This window comes from Acartia tonsa, chromosome 14 (genome assembly GCF_053477335.1).
Source record: "Acartia tonsa isolate MP-2025a chromosome 14, ASM5347733v1, whole genome shotgun sequence".
In the NCBI taxonomy this organism is placed as follows: domain Eukaryota; kingdom Metazoa; phylum Arthropoda; class Copepoda; order Calanoida; family Acartiidae; genus Acartia; species Acartia tonsa.
Window position 1 is genome coordinate 16,681,998 of NC_137273.1, and position 22,702 is coordinate 16,704,699.

Here is a 22,702-nt window from a genome sequence, read left to right on the forward strand (position 1 = left end):
GATATCGTAGAGAGGGCTATGGCCGCAATCGAAGAACCTGCGAGTACCACATCAACCCGCAGAAGCAGGCGTGCAGGTCAACTGTGAGGGAATATTTCATATTCCCTCAGAGGGGGCAAGTGTGGTATTCACCATCCAAGTTTATGTATCCCCATCCCTGTTCACATTCCTATACTTCTCTGGCTGAGTCAGACCTCCACTTGTAACCGCCACTATACTCCATCCTGCTGTGTTGAGGGCTAGTTGATTGTTGCAGGCCAAAGAGTGAATACGCTTCCTCCCGTCTGCATTCGGTTAGATACAAGCCTATAAGTCTAGGCTGGCGGTATCTATATTTCCCACGTGTTCAAGTACGTCGTTTCTTACCTAATTAAGAAACAGGACGTCCAAGCCTTTAATTGATATCATATTAAATATATCCTATAATAATAATCCCATTAATCTGCCTATTTCTAACCAGTTTTAATTGTTTAATAAATGTGTATTTTTTAGAAATACCTTGTTATATTATTGATATTTAATTGTATCGAAGCTACTCTATACTCGTATTCCAGTCTGTCTGTACATCCCCTCATACGTCAATACTACATACAAAAATTGGCTGGTCTAGAGCTGTTTTAGAATTCCGCTACTGGCAGCTTAAAAATGGCAAAAATACAGGTAGGAAATAAAAAATCAGTTAAAAATTGGTCAAGGATACTAGCACATAAGAATCTAACTTCGTTTTCTTTCCATGATCCAGAATTTTCTATGAACAGTTAAATTTTGAAAATACATCTTGCATTTGAAAAGGAAAATAAGAAAGATAATATGTAATAGGATGGAAAAGATCATATTGATGTTTTTAATAATTATGGAGATGTGACATCCAAATTTCAAAATTCTTTGAACGTACGAACAAGACTCTTAAAGAAATGCTTCGCATCTAGTCCACTTACTTATATTCTCTATAAATTTAACACCATATAAAACTTTGTTCTAAATAATGATTGACAAGCCCAAGGATAAGGGATGGGAAACGTAGGAAAATATTATTTCAGGCCTATTTCAAGCCTAGGCCTAATAAACCAGTTTTGGGATGATGCAGTGGTTCGTCCTAAATGCTAATAAAAAAGCTGTGTGTGTGTGTGTAGATAAAGTATAGAATCAAATTCAGGTAGCTAGTTTAAAGTAAAAAACATAACTTTTTATAAACCTATATATTAATGGCTTTTGTTAAAATGAAGTTTTTTCTCTCCCGAAATTTTTTATCTTTTACTTTGGTAATTTGAACTGTTAGAAAGCTATCGTTGGGTTTCCCTCAGACAGATTTTAGTTTGTATTATTAGCATTTTTATTAATGAGTAAAAATTTTATTTGAAAATTTCATTGCTAATTAAAATTCAAAATAAATAAATAAATATGCACTTGGGTAACATTCTATCAAGTTCTTTGGATACTATAATGTAATGATATATCTGTACTGTGTTGTATTGTACAAAAATTAGGGTTAAGGTGTTGTATCAATTCCGTACTAAATTTTTAAAATTCAAAATACAACATCTAATTTATAAACTACCAAATGAAAATTCATAGCTACCTTCTTTCCAAAAAAATAATCCTGTTATTTTTGTTTTTTCTATATGGCCCTTTTTTAATGTTTAACTCTAAGCAGATTTAATAATTAAACTAATGTGATCTAACACCATTTATATTTATTTTTTCACAGCAGACGAAATCATTATTTTTTCTAGAATTGTCTACTTCTAAAATTTCCGCCATCTGTGATTTGGGCTTGTTTTGTATCAACCAATCACCAATTGGCGCCACCAATTGGTGATTGGTTGATACAAAACAAGCCCAAATCACAGAACACTATTGGTTTAGAGCGGCAGCCAATATGAGCCGTCCGCCAGTAATGTCATTAAATTAGGCAAATGGTAAAAGTTGCATGATCCCTTTCAAAACCAGGCCGAGACCTAATTTATGGCCAGGTTTCTTATCCCTTATCCCTGGACAAGCCATAGTAATTATCGTGCGCACCTCAGGCACAAGACACAATTACTCTGGTCAGCCCTTAGGCACTTTTTATGTATTTTTATGCATTTATTAGTCTATTCTTAACAATATAATACCATATATGGGTAATACTAGCCTAATCATGGTAATCTGTATGTGATTGAATATTGTTATATGCTTATATAAAACATCATATCTATCGTTAAAGTAATCATGTAACCATTATGTAATACTAAGTATACCTATAGCCATAGCTTCATTTACGTCACAAGTTTAACATACAAACACTTTATTAAACAGACAAGGACTTAGATCCTGGTAAATAGTTGTTGTTATAACTTGCACCTCTTATAATATCTCAGTTATTCATTGACTCTCAAACTATCAAGTTCTCCTGGCTTTAAGGTAATGATCTTAGTTAATTTAGCATGCATTGTAGTTTAAATTTAGGTCCCTTAGTACTTAGCATGAATTGTGCCTAGGTCTTATGTTAGAGATCTAACACTATGCACAATTGAATGCTTTGGACTTAGGGCACTTTTCTGTCCTACACTACTTATGTTTATTATCTCTTATCCTGTAAATATTTCATACTTAACTGATTCACTTGTAATGTAAATACACTTTATAAAACCATCTTCCTTCTTAAAGGACGCCTGCAAGAACTCCCACGCTTTAACTGCTGAAAGACTGCCACAAGTAGACCCAATACCCCAAATTTGAAGCCTTCAGCTTCAATAACAAGAAAGTTCTAGGCATTTCAAAATAGCATTTTATGTACATTGATATTTTGAAAGATTTCCAATGCTCATAAAAGAAAAAACAATATTAAATTACGTCGCCTAGACACAAAATTATAACCTTATCTTTGTCAGAAACTTAGATTACCGGTAACTGATTACATTTTTACATTAAAAACACCACATTTTATAGTCAAAATCTATGAAAAAAATCGATTTAAATTGCATTTTTAAACAAAAATCATAGCGGACACAAAGGGGGAAACTTATACAAGCTCAGCTGTGATTGGTTGTTAAGCTGATTCAGCCTTCTGATTGGCTACAGTACTATCGGTACAATGCAAGTTAAACTTAATTTTTTTTAATGATTTTGACTATAAAAATGGGTATTTTTATTGTAAAAATATAATTAGTTACGGGCAACCTAAATTTATGACAAAAATAGGCTTATAATTTTGTTTCTAGGCCACGTAGTTTAATTTTAAAATTTCTAACATTAGCATTGAATTTGTTTCAAAATTTCCATTGTATATAAAATGTCAATTTAAAATGCCTAGAACTTTTTTGTTATAGAAGCTAAAGGCTTCAAATTTGGGGTAATAGGTCTAATTGTGGCAGTCTTTCAGCAGTCAAAGCGTGGTATTTCTTGCAGGCTTCCTTTAAGTGCTTAATATACTTATATGATATAGATCGAACATCCTAACCAGCCATTTATTCTTAGCTTAAAGCAATATAATACTTCGCGTGGGTATTTGTTGAACTACCACGGGTTCAACCAAATTCGTATTATACTTGTGGGAATAAAAAGAAAAGCATTCTACACTGATGAGCCGACGATGAGAATGTCTATGTGTATTGCAGTAAAAGTAGGATTTAATTAGTACTCATAGAAGAGCGATCTCCATGCCATAATATTGGACAAGCGCCCCATTAGCACTACCAATTAGATTTTTATATTTTGATTTTGTTGTTAACCCTTTCTATAATTGATAATATTTCTAAATGTTAATTTTTTTTTAATTGTCTGCGTCTGGCATCTGACTAAAATAAAAATCTATTACATTAGTTTAAACAATTAACTCTCTTGACCCTTTCCAGACCTTAATCTTTTCCATCCTATTACATATTATCTTTCTTATTTTCCTTTTCAAATGCAAGATGTATTTTCAAAAGAAGCTGTATCAACTTTTTTTTTATAGCTAGCCGGTTCTTTTAGTAAGTAGAAGATGTAAAATTTTTCATAGAATTCAGATTTACAATCGGTTTTTTTGTAGACCTCTTATTTTTAAAGTAATTTAAGTTTAAAAAAAAAAATTAAGTCGATTTTAAGGTATTAAAATGCAACAAAAAAAAGAAAGAAAATGGCGGCGTTATCCTGTTACAAAAAGTTGTATCAATTTGAAAATTTGAGTACCCCCCCCCCCCCCCCCCCCCTGACAGTCTGGATAGAACGCTGCGGGAGGAAAAGATTTGGACAAGGCAAAAAGGCAAGCTTCAATTTAATTCAATAAAGTGTCCGTGGTGTCCCACACCAGGGACACGTTATTGAATTAAATTGAAGCTTGCCTTTTTCCCTTGTCCAAAACTTGATGTCTGGGTACTTTAATTTTCTAAATTTCAAAAACTATTTTAGGTTAGGTTAGGTTAGGTTATAGGCTAGGGAGCCGAGCGCTGCGGCCACGGATGTTCGTTGTCTGGGGTACATTAATTTTCTAAATTTCAAAAAACTATTTTAGGTTAGGTTAGGTTAGGTTATAGGCTAGGGAGCCGAGCGCTGCAGCCACAGATGTTCGTTGTCAGGGGTACTTTAATTTTCTAAATTTCAAAAAACTATTTTAGGTTAGGCTATGCGATTCGAAAAAGGGATTACAATAATGATTAGGCTAAGATTTCTATTTCTAGAAATATTGCTACGCAACCCACAAACAAAATTGTTCTTGCCAAAACTACGCGGACACACAATGGAGCGCTCGCATCATGAGAGGGAGAACATAAAGGGGGCGAGGAAAAGGGGGTTGTTGGTCAGATGAGAGAGGAAAGGGGTAAACAATACAGTAAAAATACGCGGACACGGAGCGCTCGCATACAATACAGTAAGAATCCTGTATATAAATAGACTGAAATCTTGAAGCTTCTTGTTAGTCGACTGCCTTGTAGTGTGGGACTGAGATCCTAAACTGGTTGGCATGGTTGACAAAGGAGGCAAGGCAAGGCTCCTGTCTCGCTCTCTATATACCCTCCCTCCCTTCCTCCTGTCCAACCTAATAATAGTTTACTTAAATTATTATTTTGTTGTTGGGGGGGGGGGGGGGGGTAGATATACCACACTTTTCTGGGATCTTGCTGCGTCAAGTATCAACTGTTGGGAATATCAAAGGATGACTCCATGCAAAATTTGAGCCGGATCCGGCCAAAACCGGCCGTGAATTTTATAAAAAACCGGTTTTTTCCGGTTTTTAGGGGGTATCTGTAAATCGATTCAGCTGGAGCAAAACCGGTTGGAGGTACAAAAAATTTTACTTCACATGAAATTTAGCCAATGCAATGTCATTATCTCTTATGAGAAAAAAGTTATTAATGAATTAAAATTTCAAATTGTGATTTTTTGATGGATTTCTTTGATGAAATGACAGGCCGGTCAATTTTTAGGCCATTTTTTGCGGTTTTTGGGCCGTCACGCCCAAACGGTTTGAGATAATCTCACGGGACCTTTTGCCCAACCTAAGTCTGGTTATTTGTGAGGTCTAGGAACAAAAATCAGTCTTACGCAAAAGATTATAATAATAATCTTTACACAGAAAAATGGCACGAGGTGAGGATTTGAGGGGGCAAAATGAGATGACCAGCGATTTTTGACGGCGCGCAGCGACGTCGTGCTTCATCCAATCAGGGATTTTTTTTTCTTAGACCTCACAAATAACCAGACTTAGGTCGGGCAAAAGGTCCCGTGAGATTATCTCAAACCGTTTGGGCGTGACGGCCCAAAAACCGCAAAAAATGGCCTAAAAATTGACCGGCCTGTCATTTCATCAAAGAAATCCATCAAAAAATCACAATTTGAAATTTTAATTCATTAATAACTTTTTTCTCATAAGAGATAATGACACAAGACTTTCACTTGGTGAAAATTCAGCAATGTGAGCCGCCTAGACTTTATATTTGGTGACCCAGGGGTGACGGGTTCAGTGCCCCCCACACTCACAAAGTGGGCATACTTTTGAAAATGACGTTTTTTCAGTTTTTCCCCTTAAAGAAGGGGAAGGAGTCGTTTTAGAGACTTCAAGCATCTCTTTGATATTGAACAACTTTTCGAGGCGGACAGTTGCTTACAATGGATTCGTAATATTTTTCTGATTATTAGGCATATATTAACCCATATTTTTTTACCTGTGAAATGATAAAATTAAGTTCAAAGTTTTTATTCTCGTGGGTTTAAAAAAATCAATTTTTTTAATAATTACCTGACAAAATTCAAAAAGTAAGGTGTCAAATTAAAGATCTTACTATTTTTGTACATAATTTTCTTCCTTTTTTTGTTGCGTTTTAGTACCTTAAAATCGACTTAATCTTTTTTTTAAAAACTTAAATTACTTTAAAAATAAGAGGTCTACAAAAAAACCGATTGCATATCTGAATTCTATGAAAAATTTTACATCTACTACTTACTAAAAGAACCGGCTAGCTATAAAAAAAAAAGTTGATACACCTTCTTTAACTGTTCATAGAAAATTCTGGATCATGGAAAGAAAATGAAGTTAGATTCTTATGTGCTAGTATCCTTGACCGATTTTTAACTGATTTTTTATTTCCTACCTGTAGTTTTGCCGTTTTTAAGCTGCCAGTAGCGGAATTCTAAAACAGCTCTAGACCAGCCAATTTTTGTGTGTAGTCTTTTATTGTGATCATAAACAGATAAAAATATTAATTGGCGCCACCAACTGCCGTTTTTACCGCCAAAATTGTCCTTGTCTGTTTAATAAAGTGTTTGTATGTTAAACTTGTGATGTAAATGAAGCTATGGCTATAGGTATACTTAGTATTACATAATGGTTACATGATTACTTTAACAATAGATATGATATTTTATATAAGCATATAACAATATTCAATAACATACAGATTACCATGATTAGGCTAGTATTACCCATATATGGTATTATATTGGTAAGAATAGACTAATAAATGCATAAAAATACATAAAAAGTGCCTAAGGGCTGACCAGAGTAATTGTGTCTTGTGCCTGAGGTGTGCGCGATAATTACTATGGCTTGTCAATCATTATTTAGATCAAAGTTTTATATGTTAAATTTATAGAGAATATAAGTAAGTGGACTACATGCGAAGCATTTCTTTAAGAGTCTTGTTCGTACGTTCAAAGAATTTTGAAATTTGGATGTCGCATCTCCATAATTATTAAAAACATCAATATGATCTTTTCCATCCTATTACATATTATCTTTCTTATTTTCCTTTTCAAATGCAAGATGTATTTTCAAAATTTAACTGTTCATAGAAAATTCTGGATCATGGAAAGAAAACGAAGTTAGATTCTTATGTGCTAGTATCCTTGACCGATTTTTAACTGATTTTTTATTTCCTACCTGTATTTTTGCCATTTTTAAGCTGCCAGTAGCGGAATTCTAAAACAGCTCTAGACCAGCCAATTTTTGTATGTAGTCTTTATTGTGATCATAAACAGATAAAACTAGCGCCGCCAACCGCCGTTTTACCGCCGAAATTGGCAGTTTCCGTTATTTGTCATTTTTTGGCGATGGTCAGAAAAAGCATTTTTTTGTTATGAAAAATAATTGCTCGTCATAAAATTTGGTTTTCCTAGCTTTAAAATTGGCCGCTCTACAGCTTTTTTAATATTTAGCGGCTGGCCGCTAAAAAGCGGATAAGGAGCGGTCTGACTGCTATGACTAGAAAAAGTACTTCTCTAAAAATACACATGAACAACCAGAAAAAAGTTTTACGTCTCTATCTGTAACAGGAGCTGAGATAGAGGGGGGGTCTGTCAGGGGATTAAGTAGGGGTTCAGAAGTTTAACTGCCTGTTTTTGCCGGTTTTGGTGCTGGAAGCGCAAATTTTTTTTTACCTGAAAATAATATCTTAATAAGTTGTAACTATATACAGTGAAAAAAGAGACAAAAAAAGATATTTTTTAGGCCTTTTCAAAAGGCAGTTTTGAAATCCCGTTATTTCAAAAAAAAAATTAAAATGCTTAGAGAATGGCTTGGAAGGTGAATTTAGGTGTTCTGCATATTTCAACTTAAACACATAAGGCCTAAGATATAATATCCCAAAAATCTTTTGTCAAAGTCTACTCTACACCTAGCGCTGGCGATTTCATTTTTCACAGGTATAAGATGCATGATTTTAGAAAACTGACTGGCGCTAGGTCTAGAGTAGACTTATACAAAAGATTTTTTGGATATAATATCTTTGGCCTTATGTGTTTAAATTGAAATATGCAGAAGAGCTGAAAACCTGCACATTACTGAGATATTGTTAAAACCGCCGTGCTACCGTTATCTGTTGATATTTTACATGCCTGGCGCTAGGTCGCCAGTAGAGATAGAGAGCTGAAATTTTGTACATATATTTCTAGGCCCCTAAAGTAACTTTTTAGGTTAGCAGAAGATTGAAATTCGAAAAAGGGTATTTTCATGAAAAGATCTAATGTACAATACATCAATTATATTCGGCCATTGTCTTATCCCTTTAGATTCCTGTGATATACGTCTAAAACAATTGAAAAGAAGCTACGCTTCTCATAAATATTGCAGCTCCCCAATGTTGGCAAAAACGAGTTGTCTTTGTGTATGAATTTTGCAAATATTTCAAATAGTTATTTGCACAAAAAAAAGCGATATTTTAAATTTTTCACTCCGTAAAAAGATGTCTGTTTGAAGGCTCACACATATCCATTTTATTAGTTTCATTCGCCTTACAAAGCAAAGGTGATTGCTAGAGGTATCTAGTATGATATAGAGTGGTCTTCCATACTGTTACGGGGGGAAAATACATGTATCGTATAGGATCATAGAAAAAGTGTTACTTTATTTAATGTATTTTCCTCCTACTGGGGGTCCTAAAATATTTTTAAACAAAACTATCTTAAAATTTGAGCTTGTATATTACTTATTTATTAAATAGCGGTGGCGCACCTAGCCTGATCTAGGAATATTCAAATTGTTAGTAAAAATAGCTGGATACCTGACCGGGACGTTTACCTGAAATATAGAAATCAATCAAATCAGTTAGCGAGAGGGACAAAAAATCTTTGTTTTGTGTCTTTTATAGCCAAAGGTACAGAATGTCGGTCTGTATGTCATATAAGATCATGTAATTGTCTTACCCTTTTGGTTCATTAGATTAAGCCCCGGCACTTTGGAGCTAACAAAACTGGTTTTAATCTTACACTTTTTTCTATTTAATATCCGTGGGAAGCTGTCTATAATACTATGCTGTAAATAACTATTATTATCTTTCATTTTCCTATCAAACCCCCCCCCATGCCCCCCCCCCCCACGAGAAAACACATATCAAAATTGAAGCAAAATATTTCTCATATTCTAACAAAATCTAAGCGCGCGGCTACTCTATCTATAATACAAAGTAGAACGATGTCTGTCTGTCTGTCTGTCCGTCTGTCCGTCTGTCTGTCCGTCTGAAGCTTATGATCTCAGTAACCACTGAACCGATTGGGCTCTACTCTTCAGGGAATATACCTATTGGTCCTGTGATGGTTTTAAGCTATTTTCTTAGGGGGTGGGACACCCCCAACCCCCCCAAAAAATGAAAAACACCCCCCCCCAAAAAAAAAAATTTTTTTTTACTTTTTCTTTTTAAATCTAAAATACGAAAAATTAGGTTGATCAAACCTCTTGGGGCACAGCCCCTAGAGGCTAGGGGCGAAGCCGCTAGTATATATATATACTAGCGACTACACCCATTGAGGTTAGGGCACTTAAGGAAAGGTAGGGGAGGGGGAGGGGAGGTCAATGCTATACTTTTCATTTAAGTTTTGAAATAAAAACCCATGAATAAGTTTAGAGGCGAAATTTGTAGAGTAAAGGTCTCCCCCCCCCCTCCCCCAAACAAAAAAAATAGTTATAAACTTCCCTGGACATAAAAGAAGCTTCACTGTAAAGGAGATCCCTATCGATAAGGCGGTTCCTTTTGAAATAGAAAACTCATCCAGCAGTTAGTGAGATCTTTATGGACATGCAGCTGCATTAAACTTTCTGAAAAAATGTAATTTGTAAATTTATATGATTTTTCTTTGCTTTTTATGAAACTAATGTTCCTTGGAGACCCCTTACAAAGATAAATAACAATGGATTTATTATTACTTGGATCTTACACCAGAATAAAATGTACTCTAAAAAAGTGAAACTTATAGTTGACTAAAATAACGATCCCCCAATTCATCCTCTTTATCCCCTCCTACTGGATGAACGAACTGACCAGGATGTGAAGTCCATGTTAGCAACGTAAATTGACGACAATTTTTAACCTGTCATAATATCCACCTATATCCTATATCCATTTAAATAACTCTAGTGGGGGTATTAAATAGTCAAACAAAATTCTTTATATTTTCGTAACTTTAGTTAATATTTTACTCAACAGAGTACTCAATTCTTTATCTCAAAAATGCAAATTTCTCAAAATATTTTATTTTATTTACTTTTGCTCTGTAGAATTATCTATAATGTTTAATTAATTTAAAATTAAATTATAACTGTGAAGTTTTTAAATCATTTAAGATTGGTCAGTTTTAGTTAATAAAATTGGCGAATTAATCAACTTAAGTACAAAATTTTCACAATTATCCCCGTAATAAGTCAATTGTTAATTTGTTAAATATTTTTGAAGAGTTTAGATTCGCTGACGCTGAGTTATAAAAGTTGTAAGTAGTCTATTAAAATCAGAGCTTGGAGCCCTGATTATACTTTGTCAAATATGAACTTGGGTTTTTTCTCATTCGTTGGCTCAAAAAAATAATGATTCCTTTAACAATTGGGTAAATCTTAAAAACGCAGAAATCAAACCAAACAATAATGATTAATGATGATTAAATTGCCAAAACAATAGTTTTGAAATGGTGCTTCGCTTTTATGGAAGTTCTCACCCAGAATAATCCTGATACTAAAGTAACAGGATGTTTGTTTGTGTGTCTGTACCGACGGATCTCGCTAACCGCTGAACCGATCGGATTCTCCTTAACAGGGTCGCTTCACATAGGTCCTGGGAAGGTTTATTTTGGGGGAGGGTACCACCACCAAGGACGTCCAAGGGGGGGTAAAGTGGTTATTACTCCCCCACCCCCACAATTTTCATTTATCATTTTACCCCCCCCCCCCATTTAAAATTACCCCAAGAGAAATAAAAAAATCCAAAATGTTAAGAATATTCTCGCTTTGAACGCAACATAGACAATTATTTCTCAAATTTGATATTTTATATAAAAAAACATTTAAAATACCACCATAAGCCTGTAGGGACGTAGCCGCTAGTATATAAAATATATACCAATAGATATTGAATACGTAGATATTTGACAGGGGAATGTTTGTCGTCAATTTAGGTTGCTAATTTGGTCCTCAGATATTGGTTAATGTGTTCTTTCATGGTTAGGGGAGGGGATGGGGCAAATTAACAATAGCGGATGGTGTTACCGTTATGTTAGCCAGCTGGGAGACGCATTTTATCTGGGAATGCGAGAATCTGTCACAATATCCACGTTTTCAATATCCATTATAATATCTGACCCCTATAATAATAAGATTAATTTTGGCATTTTTAGAATTGGGGGGATTTTTTAACATATGGATAATAGACGCTATAAATTGATATAGAAAAATATTATCTACTTTATATTTGGAAATTTTAAAAAACTTCATTTAAGATAAAACTTCTACAGAGAGAAAGGAGACTTTTGTACTCAAACTTCTGAAATAGGCTTTCTGATTTGTTGGCTTAAAAACTTTGGGTACCTATATTTAAATTTAATTTTAAAATTTCCCAAACTTTTTACCAGTAATCTTAATCTTCATAAAGAGTAATTTTGTTAACATCATTGGGAACGCATATAAAGGGTGCTAAAATTCCGTAATGGTGTGAGTTTAAGACTTAAAAACAGTAGTAGAGCGATAATATTCACTAAATATGTGTATTCCTTATTAAATAGAACCATAGACAAAAATTTTTATATATTTATATTTAGTGAATATTATCGTTCTACTACTGTTTTAAGCCTTAAAACTCACACTTTTACGGAATTTTAGCAAAACCTACCTCTTCCTTTATCTTCCATCGTCTTTGGCTAGAATCATAACAAATATAAGTAACCAAATCTTTTAATTTTTCTTTATATTTTTTGAGAATTTTATTTACTACGTCCATTACATAAATTTTGTTGGGATAAATTGTTATAAATTATTGGTATTCAGTAATGTATGCAGAAATGTTAGAAAACTTTTTTTCCACCCCTATATTGTAATAATGGATATTGAATACACGGATAAAGTCAGAGATTTTCGCACATCCTGATTATGTTTTACTTCCAGACAAAATTTTCCTGTAACAATATCCACGTTTTTAAAAGCGAAGCTTTTCTATAATTAGGATCGGTCCGTCCGTACGTCCGTCCGTACGTCCGTCCGTAGCAACTCTATAATCATTACCAAAATGTCCGTACGTCCATTTTAAACATGTTGATTTTTTTTACTTTTTTAACAACAAATTTTTATGTGATCTAATCATCGGATTGATCTGATTTTTGGTATATTGATTCCTGGGACAACAAAGTATAATGTAATAAGCGATGCAACTCTATAATCCTAAAAATGTAAGTATGTCCATAAACATTATCCTGTATCAAGCAGTTTTTCAACAAATTTACTTACAATTTTGCTTTGACTTTTACATTTATATTATGATTATTCAGTTCTGACACTATACAAGTGTTAATGTCCGTTTGTCCTACCGTTTCAGTGCTTCGCTTTTATGGATGTTGTCATCCTTGTTTATATATCCATTATTGTACTAAAAGCATAACTTTTCTATGGTTAAGATATAAACGCCAAGTTGTAAGTTATAGACCAAACTGATAATTTCATACTACGGGAAAGGTATTTTTGTTTATTATCATTGGTAATGTATATCCATTATCCTATCCATTAAAATCTCTGCCTATTTCAAATAATATACATTTTTGGATATACTTGTGATACTTGCAGCTGGCTAAAATAACGATACCCCAACCCAACCCCCTTTATTCTTTCCCCTTCCAAACTACTGATGTACGCACTGACCAATAAATGAGGTCTATATTAGCAAGCTAAATTGACGACAAATCCATTTATGTACTGTACAAAATTAGACCCCGAATTAGCCTATCACATCAATTCCCAAAAGTGGATACAAATTTGATTGTAATATTTTAGGTAATTTATTTAACATTTATCTAAGTAAAATATGACTTTTATACACAGTGCAGTGGTCTAAAGGGATAAGACAATGGCCGATTAATTTTATTCGTTGGCTAAACAACTTTGGAGGTTTTTTTTATTCAATTTTAAATAGTAAATTCATAAAGTTTAGTGTCCAAATGTTACAAATTGTAATCTACTGAAGGGGTGATTTTGTGTACCGTCATTGGGGATGTACATCAATTTATCCCTTCATTTTCTGGTAAAATTTTACTATTATTTTATATTAGGTAAAAAATCTAATTATAGTTATTGCATTCCTACTTAATAATTCATAAAAACCATCTGTAAGTTTATTTTCCATTTAAAGTAGCAAAGCCTATTTACTAGTCTTAATATAAGTCGGTCTACCAGGAGTATTTTAAAGTAAAAGGAACCATATCGGCAAGGACGTCCGAGGGGGGGGGGGGTGGTAAAGTGGTGATTATCCCCTCCCCCAATTTAAAATTTACCCCTACCCTGGGCACCCCCAACCATTTAGGAGGGGTGTTTACCCCCCCCCCCAAAAAAAAAACAATTTTGGGGGGGAGAAAGAACTTCACACTTTTAGATACTAACCCTTCAATTTTGGTTAAATTAATACCATTTTTGTTCAAATTATGATAAAAAATATTGAATAATGAAAAAATCACTATACATCCCTCTTCCATATCTCTCTCTCTCTCTCTCTCTCTCTTTCCGTTCCTTTCTCTCCCCTTCTCTCTCTCTCTCTCTCTCTCACTCACTCTCTTTCCGTTCCTTTATCTCCCCTTCTCTCTCTCTCTCTCTCTCTCTCTCTCTCTCTCTCTCCCTCTCTCTCTCTCTCTCTCTCTCTCTCTCTCTCTCTTACACTTACTCTTTTCGTTATTTCCTAAATTATACTGTAAAGTAGTTTAATTTTTATTTTTATTTTTAAATTTCATAGCTTCCCTACTTATGTAATAATTGTCCTTGTTATATGTATATATCTTTTTTTAAAGAATTGTTTGTCATTGTCTAAAAAGGTGTGCGTTCCTTTTCGCATATCACCACATGGTACTAATATCACTCATATTCGCAAAAAGATACAATAGAATTAGACAAGCAAGAGTGCTTGGTGCTTTTCCTTCAAATGCCCATTAAACAATAACCCCTCCCCACTCACCTCCTATTTTTGGCATTAATTGAAAATAAGGGGGGGGGGGCGGAGGGCGGATAGGTAGAACTAATATAACATAACATAATCTGGCCTAAAGTAATACAGATACAAACAAAAAACTACCTTACCCCCTTTTTCTACTTATTTCCAAATAATAGGGGTTTGTGTGTAGACTGGTCATTTCGAGGGAAAGTGCCGATAGTTAAGGGGTGTATCTGGGGTAGATAAAAACATGCGTTTCTCATGTTTTGATAATGTGTCATTCATTCGGAAATGAATAAACACCTTAAGATTAATCTATAATTGTCTTTTTCCAATCTTTCTATGACTCACTCAAAATGGTATTCCGACATTTAACAAAAAATTGGGTTTAGCATCAAAGCAGCTCCATGGGTTTCTTGATCTTGTAATAAGTAAAATAATAGAGGCGGGGACCCTGTCCAATTTTCTGTCATTTTAATCAGCTAATAGTCAGAAATATTAACACAGCTGAAACCGTATAAAAGCACAAAACGCAATTTGCTAGCAAACGAAAAAGGTCTCCATCACTTGGGCCAGGTAGTTTGATTTTAAATGCATAAATATTACAAATATCTTTTTTTTAAAGGTCCAGGGAACTAATGTAAATATTTCGCAAGGTTACCTAGTCGTTCCTGGGAAAAATATTCCTGTCTTCCAAAAATATTTTTTAAAAACTGAACTAAAGTGTAAAGTCGACATCCCCCACCCTTTTCTCAAGTGCCCCTAGAGGCCCCTTTAGTCGTAGCCGCTAGTTTTGATCATTAATAGCTTAAAATTTCTTTTCCTGTAATATGTGGTTACTGTGCTACGTATTGGTATAATAGCTTGAGATGAAATTAAGTTTATTTAGCTACATTGTATCTACGTCTCAAACACCACAAGCAAAAATATATAGTCCAACGTTTTCTCAATGTTGTTAAGATATTGAAGATCTTTATGTTTTACTAGTTACTATGCCACCGGGAGCATCTAGGGACCTTTTGGGGGTGGGGGGGATAAGGGAGTCCACACCTCCATTTTCAACCAAAGTTTTTTTTAAAATTGTGGGGGAGAGGCATCATGTAGGTTCAGAAGCTAGCATTATCCTTCGCTACAGACAGAAAAGCTTACTACTTTATATAATATGATTACTTTGTGTATGTTTTTATGTTAAAACCGCCCCACTTCAAGAAAATGCCTAAGTGGTAGGAGAGGGAAGAAGTGAATAACATCCCCCCCCCCCAAAAAAAAATATATCAGGGTTGACTATTCCCTATCCCTCTTCCGATTTATCCAACTTAAAAAATCTAAAAAGGTAAAATATTCAAACCTTTTTTTGGTGGTTTCATATGAGCGTTGTAAACTTGAAAGTGATACAAATTTAGAAGCAATGCTTCTCTATACTTTTGGGTTTTCATAGGTCCTGTGAAGGTTTTTTGTTAAATTCTATAGAAGGTTACCACCACTCTCCCAATATAAATGGCCCATAGATTCATCTAGATGCATAACCAGTCAATTATGACGGACGTTTAGACCAACAATATTAAAATGTACAGTAGGTACACTTCTTGTGAATAATATTGTTCTTGTTACTACTGAAACATATAGCTGTAGGCAAGGATATAAATATGTAGAGTAGCTACACTTCTTGTGGATAATATTGTTCTTGTTACTACTGAAACCTATAGCTACAGGCAAGGATACAAATATGTAGAGTAGCTACACTTCTTGTGGATAATATTGTTCTTGTTACTCCTGAAACCTATAGCTACAGGCAAGGATATAAATATGTAGAGTAGCTACACTTCTTGTGGATGATACTGTTCTTGTTACTACTGAAACCTATAGCTACAGGCAAGGATATAAATATGTAAAGTAGCTACACTTCTTGTGGATAATATTGTTCTTGTTACTCCTGAAACCTATAGCTACAGACAAGGATATAAATATGGAGAGTAGCTGCTACACTTCTTGTGGATGATATTGTTCTAGTTACTACTGAAACCTATAGCTACAGGCAAGGATACAAATATGTAGAGTAGCTACACTTCTTGTGGATAATATTAATCTTGTTACTACTGAAACATATAGCTACAGGCAAGGATATAAATATGTAGACTAGCTACACTTCTTGTGGATAATATTGTTCTTGTTACTCCTGAAACATATAGCTGTAGGCAAGGGCACAAATTAACCTTCTGGTTAAACCCAGGAATAAAGGCAGGATTAAAGTGAATGCGTCGATATTTTTGACAGGGGAATTTTTGTTGACTGATTAGGTAGCTATAATATTGTCAATATTTTATAATTTGTCCATACGTTCCTCCATGGGGTTACATCAAGCTGGGAGAAACATTTTATCTGAGTAGGTATTAATCTTAAATGTTTATTAGTCACAGTTGGCAAAGGTAATTATAAAAGAATAAACAATTGAATACCTTCAATGTAACACTTTTATCGGCTGCGTCCCTAGCATCTAGAAGCTTTGTATTCAAAGGAAAAGCAGAAATATATCCTAAAATGAATAAAGATTCCATCAAACAAATTATTAGAAAAGTAGCTTCGCAGATAGACAGATATGTACAATAATGCTAATGTCCTCTTAAACCAGCTGAAAAGAATAACTGACAGTCCATAAGACAGACAAAATAGCCAACCAAAGTTTAGAGTAGGTTCGCTGAAAGAGAAATATACAGATACTATAAAGGAACCTAGTAAAAGTGTCTGACTCTGATTATGACGTAAAAATAATAAGCCAATGAAAGGCCACTATAAATTTTACCATTGGTCAATTACAATGTATACTGGCCTCTCATTGGCTAATATTTTTAACGTCATAATCAGAGTCAGACACTTTTAATAGGTTCCTATAAAGGCTAAAAACCTCCTCCTACATTACTGACCGATCAATAGATAGACAGACGTACAACAAACAAAATAAATATAGAGTAGCGTCGCTAAAAGAAATAGACAGATACTCTACATTAAAAACAATAATGACCGTTCAATAGACAAACAGATGTATGTACAACATACAAACTAAATATAGAGTTGCTTCGCTAAAAGAAATAGATAGATAATACAAAAATGCTAAAGGCCTCCCCTACTGGCAAATAAAAACATATCATTGAATTTGAAGTTTTTAAATTCCTAATGTATGTATATATATTTTGAAAGAACTAAAAAGCGTAGTTACTCTATCATATTCTTTGTCTGTATGCCTCTACATTTGGAATTAATTGATTCTGTTCATAGTCCTTTTAATTGGAAATTGGGGAAGATACCCTCCCCTTCCTCAGAAAAAAACCACTCAAAAAAATATTTTAGAAGGGGGGCAATTTTCTGAGGAATTTATAGCATAGCTTTCTACGGATATTATGATGAAAAATTCTAAGATTAAAACCTGTTTTGTAAGCACCGAGAGACCGAAGGCCCGGTCTAACAAAACTGGTATTTATTTTATGATTTTTATTTTAATATTTGTGGAAAATTGTCTGGGTGCTATACATGATTTCTTCAGTATGGCTGATAACTGGTTCAAAATCAGTGGGATATCAATCGGTATCCAAGCATTACTGAAAAGTATTTTCTCCTCTACTCCAAAAATTAAAGGCACCTCTTAGGCCTTTTTGATTGATCTGAGGTGGATTCTTAAAAAAAAACATTTTGGCACAATGCCTCTCTAAAATTAATGAGGATCGCTAAAAATTTTTATGAAAAATCCTTTAAAATCGCATTTAAAATCTACAAAAATTTAACAAAATCTTATGTTAATAACCTTTTTATGATTTTATTTGAATTTTGTAGTTTTTTTATGCGATTTTGGAGGATTTTTCACAAAAAAATTTTAAAGAGCCTCACTAATTTTAGGTGAGGCAGTGAGCCATAAAGTTTCTTTTTAAGATTACACCTCTGGTGGTTTCTAGGAACTTATTGGACAGCCTAAGACCCCAGTAAAGATAACAACTTATTATAATTTGAAAATTATTTCAGGGATCTAAAGGGATAAGAGTAAGACAATAGACGAAAAAAGGTTGTACAGTGTACCTCAATGATGATACAATTAGTGGTTGAAACGTTTGGACATTCAATTTAATGAACCAACTAATCAAAATTCAATAAAAGTCCTCAAAAGTTCTTAAGCCAATAAATTAAAAAACGTTATCAAAAAATTTGGGGACTAGTGTAACAAACAGCCCAATGTCCCCTACCCACCTCAAATTATTTATTATTAGCCAGTGTTGACAGTTACAAGACCCCCGTAAAGATATTTAGTAAATATTTTGATAAAAAGAAAGAAATGGCTAGTTTATTAAGTAATTAAAAAATTTGATGGTTTTTTATTAGGTTTATTCAATTATGAATTACTAGCGACTGTGCCCCTTGGCATCTAAAGGAGGGAGGGCAGTAAGATATGGCCTGAAACCAACCCTGAATTGAAATGTAGGCTGAAATGAAGAACTAAATCGGTTCAGTGTTTAGCGATCCCTTACCTCTGGGGTCAATTGAGAATAACATAGGATCAGACATAAATAGTAAGTATCAAGGCACTTGTATTGCACAAACTTTTGTCTGATAGTCATAACTCTGTACTGTGTAGATCATTTTAGGACCAAGGCATTATCCTAATCTTACTATTAATGTTGCACATTTGGCACAAGTTTTAAAGGTCCTAGGACAAACGCATGAGTGGACAAACGTCGGAGTGGACACTTAACCTAACCTATTTCAGACTATCTTTTAGGTTTTTTAAACTCTTGCTAGGGGCTTATTATACATTCTTATCTTAACCTAACCTAATCTGTATAGAAATACTTAATCAAATTAATATTTTAACACTACTGCGGGTGTCCACTCCGACGTTCTGGACTTCTGCGTTTGTCCTGGAACCGTTTTAACGTTTTTAGACTTGTCGAGTTTTGGGCCGAGAATAGAACTTTTCATTAAATTTCAAAAGACTATCTTAAATAGCATTTGATTAAATACACGGACAGACAGACGTTGTAAATTATGAAGTGTCATAACTGATGATACTTTTATGAATTAAAGAACCCGCCAATTATTTAGATGTTAAAAATAGCCGTTACTTGATCGTGTAAACAAATATGTCAGATACTTTGCAGGGTTGCCATTTATAACAGTAAATTTTAAATATTTTTTGTCTGACTGTCATTAGAGGCCTCTAGAGGCACTTGAGGAAATTTAGTAGGAGGAGAAGGAGGAAAATTTTCCTTAAAATTAAGGTTCGATCAATCCTTTTACCCTTCCTCCTCTCGAGAAAAAATAAAATTTTTCAGGAGGGGGTAATTATCCCCCTCCGGCCCCTGTACTATAAAAGTTTGCCAGAAAACCTACATTTTTGGTTGGGGAGGATGGGATTATAAACACTTAACTTCCCAATGCAAGACCTAAAAGTAGTAAAATAATATTCTGTTGCTCTAAATAAACACTATACCCAATATGCATCATTGACAAAAATGTATCTTCTTTAAATAAACAAACATAAAAAATCTTAAATTAGGCCTTACCCCAAATAATTAAAAGCATGCTATTTTCCTCCTACTAGTACCCAAAGTTTTGTATATATCTAATATTATTTCTTGGCTTGAAACTTTGGGTACTTTTATTAAATCCTGATTGGTTGGTACAATCTTTCAGTGTCTAATATTTTCAACCAATAATTTCTATAGAAGGATTAATTTTAGCTTCTATCATTAATGGTACATCAATTTATCGTCCATTGTCTTATCCCTTAAGATTCCTTGTATTATAGGTTAGGTTATGATTATGAAGCTAGTTTAATGGATGTATTAATACTTAGATCTTACACTAGATTTTCATGTTCTTTAATAAAGTGAAACACACAGCAGGCTAATATAGCGTTTACCCCCTTCCACCCCTTTTACCCCAACCCCTCCACTCATGCTGGATGAACGAAATGACCAATACGGGAGTAACATTATGACAGATGCCAAATGTTCCGTGAATTTATAAGGGCAAATTTAACCACCTGAATACTGCTTCAAAAAGTTAAATTACTATTTGTGTTTTAGAAATCTTGGCTTTCGTAAATAAACTCTTTCAAAATAATTGTAACGTTTGAAAAGCAACTCATATGCATGAGAGTATGTACTAAACAAAATCGGACTCTAAATTTGCCCGCCATCAAATCAATAAAATGCGTTTTTAATCAATACTCGAGTGGAGGTATAAAAAAAATTAACAGCTAAATATTCAATTATTTCATAGTTTGTACAGTTAATGGATAAGCTTTTTATTTGAATAAAAAACTTTTTTTTGTAATAGCATAAAAATAAAAGGAGAGGGGAATGCACAGTGGGATCCAGTGGGACATCCAAAATATTTAAAATTGACTTTTATCTATCCTAGGAATTAATAATGGCTGTAAGTAGACAGCTAGAAAAGAAATTTTTAAAAAATATTCATTTTTGGCAGATTTATGCCATTTTTAAAAAAGGTAGTGAAAAATTTCTTTTCAGTTTTGATGATTTTCCAGATTTTTTTACACAATTTTTTCAAAGCAACAAAAAATACATTTATAAAATACATTAAAGAAAAATTTTTAAAAATATTTTTTTGGTGGTGTAAATTGACATTTTGTGAGAAAATTTCACCAAAAATATTAAGATTTTTAACCCAAAAAAATCAGTTTTCTCCATTTTACCCAAAAACGGCCAGGATGCCCCGGGTTTTGCAATAATAATATTAATATGCAACATGTATTGTGTTTAAAACAGTTTTCATAACCTGGGGCCTCCCGGTCGTTTTTGAGTAATTGAGCATTTAAATTGCATGGTTTGAACAATTTCGTTCTTGTAAATTTGAAATTTTCACTCGTTAGAGGGGGAAGGGGTCATTTTAGAGCCCAAAGTCATCTCTGCAATGTTTTCTAACTTTTTGAGGCGGAACTTTCTCTACTTATGCATTATTTGCCTCCGGCCAACCGTTTCGCCGTTATTTGCTGCCGTAGGTGTGATTTTTAACGATTTTTGCCGTTCTCGCGGTTTTAATGGACATTTAAGGGAACAAGGAGTCCTTAAAAAAAGATGACTTATAAATACTTTTATTTTAGCAATTAAATTTGCTAAATTTCATGTGTTCTGAAAAAAATTGTATTTCTAACTGGTTTTGGTTCAGCAGAAATTCAAATTCGGGGTTTAATTATAATATTGCAAAAACATTATATATGCGTCTGAGAGAGAGAGAGAAATATACGTTTGAGAGAGAATATAATATAAGCAATTAAGTTATACAAACTTTAAATGAAGATAGCTAGACTTAGAATAAAGGTATTAACACAAAATCAAAAGTGTTTTGAAAATTATGTTATTGTTGTTTATATCTGTAAAAAAAACATTAGAAAACATGCCTTATTAGTGTCCTATTTTACTTATACTGGGCCTACCTAAAAATGCCGGGACTCAAACTGGGTGCACCTGACACTATATTCATGTTCACAAACATTGTTTGCATTGAAGAAATATTTACATAGACGTTTATTTTGTTAAAATATTCCTATCCTAACTAAAGTTATGAAGGTTTATAGATTTTTTAAAAATAGGGTAGCTTCGCTCCTCCAAAACCGCCAGACGTACTTACCAAATGCACATTAGAAGTTAACAGGAGCAAAATTTATGTTATTTTTGAGTTAAAGCAAAAGAAATTACATCATTTCGTCAAATACAAGCTTTTTTATTGATGTTTACTTTTGTCTACCCTTAATGTCCCGTTTTTTGGCAAAAGATCCCACTGTGGAATGCCTAGGTCCAAAACAGGTGCAGCGCATTTTCTGCAACAATTTCTTGAATTTCTGACACCAAATAATACTAAAAGTATCTAAGCATGTTTCGTATTTTAGTTTGGTGCAGTTTGGTACATTGTTTTGTCCGTCTGTCTGTCGGCCATGCATCTTTTTGAAATGTATAGGATATTCTTTCAGTTTTTGCATATTCTCTCTCTTTTTTTCTTTGTTACGACAACTGAACACATGCTCTATAACTCCCTTTGTCCGTTTGTTCGTTTGTCCATTCCATGATTTTTTTGGATTTCGCCTCTTATGGATGTTGTCATCCTTGTTTTCACTACTTGTCTATATATTTAGGTATAATTTACCAGGGAAGGAGAGGATAACGGACTTTTGGAACCTAGTATAAGTGTCTGACTCTGATTATGACGTAGAAAAATAGCCAATGAGAGGCCAGTATACACTGTAATTGACCAATGGTAAAAATTATAGTGCCCTCTCATTTGCTTTTACGTCATAATCAGAGTCAGACACTTTTTTTACTAGGTTCGGACTTTTGATTATACTGGTACCCAAAGTT